We start from the raw sequence: 4,253 nt of genomic DNA, 5'->3' as shown, positions 1-4,253 counted from the left end.
TAGGACGAAGGTGTGCTTAGTTAAAGATGTCTTAGTGAAGGTCCATCATTGCTGACATGATAACATATTAAGTCAAATTTTATAGCGTTTGCGCTATTTAAGACCAAAATAAAAGAAAAAAAAAGGTCAAAAGTGTACAAAAATTACAAATTTTATATAAAAAAAATCACTTGCTCTAAGTGTTGAAGACACGTAATTGGAAGGCCAAGAGTCGATTTGGACGACGGTGGTAACACATACCTATAAACCTTGGTTTTAATCACTTCATTAGTGTACATTTAAAAAAATTATATTTAAACATTTGAAAAGAAATCCATATCTAATTAATGTAAGATTTTAGAATCTTATGATAAAACTTGTTAGATTTTAGATCGTCAAAGTTATGAACTTAATTAAATTCATGTCGCTATGGCAATCTTTTAAATATACACTGATTAAATGATTAAAGAAAATACATGTACTCATGCACGACACATATCTTTTTTTTTAAATAAAATTTATAATTTTTTAAAATATTTTTAACCTTTATTTTCATCATCTTTCTTTTTTTCCTTACCATGTAAATTTCTAAAACTCTATCCAAATTATATTCCACATAACTATTTATTAAGGAGTATTATTTTAAAGGCTTAATATAAAAATAAATATCCAAATTATATCAATTTTTATTTAGGTATTTAAATTTTTTCGGTCAATCCAGATGCTTAATGTTTTCAATGTTACACTTTTAGGTGTTTTGGTCTATCAAATTTTTAATTTTGTCGTTAAGTGACATGATTTATGCTCAAATAATTTTGAATTTTTTTTAATTTTTTTTAAATTTTATAAAGATACATCATTTAACGACATAATTCAACAACAATAACGATCCAAACACCTAAAATATAATGTTGGAAACATTAGCCATTTGGACTGATAAAAAATAGTTTAGACACTAAATGAGAAAAATTATAATTTGAGAACTTATTTTATATTAAACATATTTTAAATATTATTTATATAATATAATTAATAAATAAATATTATTCCCATAAAATGACTTGGAGAATGTGGTAATTTGAAGTAAATGTGTTTTTCCTGATTGGTCAGAAATATACGTTTGAGATTCTAACAGTAGATTGACTTGAACTTTGACTTTTGAATTGAGCACTTTATTTGCCTTAAACAACCGGCATCTGTCGGTGTCAACACACTATCAACCGGAATCGTCCGGTCGGATCCAACTAAACAAACTGAAAAATTAAAACAGTAAACTAAAGAAATGGGATAAGACGAGAAGTTGCAGAGTAAAGATTAAAGTTTCCGAGAAAAATAACCCTGACCACATTCTCTCAAATCTTTTTAGGGTTTCATATTGCAATTTATGCTCTCAATTTTTCAACTCAGGTATACCTACTTTGTTCTTCTTTCATTTTCATTATCAGTTTTCTTTATGTTATTTGCTGTTTGGTTCTGGAGAAATGCAGGTAGGGAAAAAGAGAGACAGAGACAGAAAACGTACTTGTTTAACTATTGGAATTTCTAATTCTTGAACTTTAAATAGTTTAAATAGTGAAGCGTGAAGTTCTATTAAATTACTTTGCTTAGTTTGTATTTTCTCTCTCTTTGTTTTCATCGTTTTTACTGGAATTAGAGAGCAGAGGAAGGTTTATTTGCTGTTCAATTTTCTTTTTCTTTTTTATTTGATTTCTTAGTTTCATACCGATTATTTTCATTGAATTTGATGATTTTAAAGTTTTTATTTGATGGTTTTGTGAATTCGGAAGATGACGCTGGTTTATTACAATGAAACCCTAACTCTGTGGTGAAATGGTTTGGAAACTAGGGTTTTGTGAATGGTAAAAATAGGTCTTGAGGAGGGGGCAAGCAATGGTCAATAAACAGAGTGTGGGAAGGAGATTAAATGCTTAAGGAGTGAACCAGTGGGTAATGGGTGTGGATATGAATGTATGAATGATTCTGGTGATGGAAGTTCTGGAGCAAGTGAGAGTTTTTGAACATATGAGAGGCGCAAACAGTTAAGTTTGAGTTCAAAGATCAGAGTGCAAGATGGCGGTAATGCATCAACTGACCAGGTAGATTTTGATAAATGTGTCTGAATATGTATGCTTGCAGTTGTATCTGTTAAATTTCTTTTGTTGTTGTAATGTTTAATGTTGAGATGGGCATGTTATGATTAAGGTACTTTTCACCAGGACATGTTTAAAGATAATTTTTCCCAAGAGCTTACTTATTGTAAATTTAGGCTGTTGATAAAAAAAATTGTTTGCAAAGAGATGGAAAGATCTGATTGGAGACTATCCTATGGTTATGATGAAGATTTGACTGGGTTGTTGGGTACTTCAAAGAAAAGTTCAAGCTATTGTATTAGGTTTATTACTATTGTGCATAGTATGCAAGCTTGTAATGCCTAGAAATCTACAATGAGTAGTTGTTTCTTGTTGATGGTATTTTGGAACTCATGTAGTATTTGGGTGGCTTTGTTGGTTGAAAGAAGGTGATTCTTTTTTAAATGTAATTTCTTCTTCCATGAGACTAGAAATTGTTTGCAAGTGAAAGCATATTCAGCAAATATTCTTAAAAGTTGGCCTTAGCCCTCCAACATAGTTCTCTAAGGCTTCATCAAGATGTGTGTTGAAAGGGAGTGAGATGTGAAAATGTTAAAATTTTCTCTTATGGTAACATCAGCTTATTTCTCTCATGTCTTTAAGAGGAATAAGGGCTAATGTTTTTGAGAATTTTAATCCTGTTATCCTGTCTTACAATGATAATTGAAAGTGATAGTTGTTTTTGACAAGTTTCGTTTTTCTATTCCTTAAGTATCCTGTATCTTTAATAAAGAAAATCTTTTCGGCATTACATATAAACCCCATAAATAAATTCTTACTTTATGACTATTAGTAATCTTTAGGTAACTAAGGAAGTAGAAGCTTCTGAAATTAGAGAAGCAATCTATGATAGTGTATGCCACCCTTCTCTGTAATGTATGGATGATAAAAGTGTAAAGATTCTGAATTATATACAGCAAGATTTATAATTTGGCCCTATGTTATCCAAACATAAGCATTTTATCAGTTCTCTTTTTTTCGTGTATACCCAATATTCTTTTTACACTGATAAGTTCTTGTCTTTTTTGTTCTTTTGAAGAAAGATGTTTGGCTTTTGAGACCACAAAGTACATCTTCACATGCTAATGGATTATACTTACTGTGAGCAGGTCACTCTTCCTGGGATTGATCATTGTGTTTTTTAAGTGAAAAATTATCGTCTACAAAGGAAGTGGAGAAATGTTGTATTGGAGCACATGCATCAGTTATTAAGTGGTGATGAAGGTGGTATACAGCGTTGCATTCAAGATGCACTTTTATTTCGAGAAAATGGTTGTAATGTGACATTTAAGTTTTATGTTTTTATCTAAATTCAATGTGGTCTATCATGCCTTGCACTAATCCTTCTCTTTTCAATTTTCTTTCTGATGTATTGGAATATTAACTTTCTACATGATTCTGAGGAGCTGGAGGCTGTTATATGTAACATGTCCTTAAAGGAGTCAAAACCTCAAACCACCACTGAGAAGTGTTAGCGTGTTTTCTTTGAAGTTATAATTTCTGAAAACTTCACATCTTTGTGCAAGCTTCTATTTGACAATTTCCAAGGGATCAAGTTTGATAGCCTCTTTCACTTAGGTCTCATGAAATCAAGGATGAAGGATGGAGCTTATAAGAAATCACCTATGCTATTCTCATCAGACATTCAGGAGGTGATTTATGCAATCGTTTTTATTTGCATACCATACACTACTTGAATGGACTTGCTTAGTTAAAACTAGAAATGTTACATCGATTGAATTAAAGTTTTATAAGCTTCAGTTTTGGTTATGTTTAGAACAGTATTACATTATGGGGCCTTAGTTGGATGATGTTGGATTCTACATTGTCGAACTGTTGTGAAGGATATCCATATAAATTATCTTGTTTTCAGTCACCTAATTTGCTCTTTTCTTAATGTAGAACATTCTAAAAGTCAACATCTATGGTTCATATACCACTTTTATTTAGATAGATTTGTGAGACCACAGTAATACTGAGAACTTTTTTTTATAGAAGATTAGGCCTCATTAAAACCCATTCATACCCTAAATGTTACATTAGTAACATGAAGGACATGGGAAGGAGGAAAAGAGTGCCTCTGAATTTTATTAATCTGAACAATAATACACATCCAGTACCTAACCACTAACTGTTTACAACATA

At 30.8% G+C, this 4,253-nt stretch overlaps 1 long non-coding RNA gene across 1 annotated transcript; it reads left to right on the top strand.

Annotated features, from left to right (window-relative positions):
* The first annotated feature begins 1,278 nt into the window (after positions 1-1,278).
* Positions 1,279-3,897, top strand: LOC120146062. The gene is made up of 3 exons (XR_005518181.1): positions 1,279-1,386; positions 1,826-2,075; positions 3,218-3,897. It is a non-coding gene; the product is annotated as an uncharacterized LOC120146062 (long non-coding RNA).
* Positions 3,898-4,253: the final 356 nt, after the last annotated feature.

Source organism: Hibiscus syriacus, unplaced genomic scaffold, assembly GCF_006381635.1.
Source record: "Hibiscus syriacus cultivar Baekdansim isolate YM2019G1 unplaced genomic scaffold, ASM638163v2 tig00002511_pilon, whole genome shotgun sequence".
Taxonomy (NCBI): domain Eukaryota; kingdom Viridiplantae; phylum Streptophyta; class Magnoliopsida; order Malvales; family Malvaceae; genus Hibiscus; species Hibiscus syriacus.
Note: the sequence above shows the minus strand (reverse complement) of the source record. Positions and strands in the feature narration are given on the sequence as shown.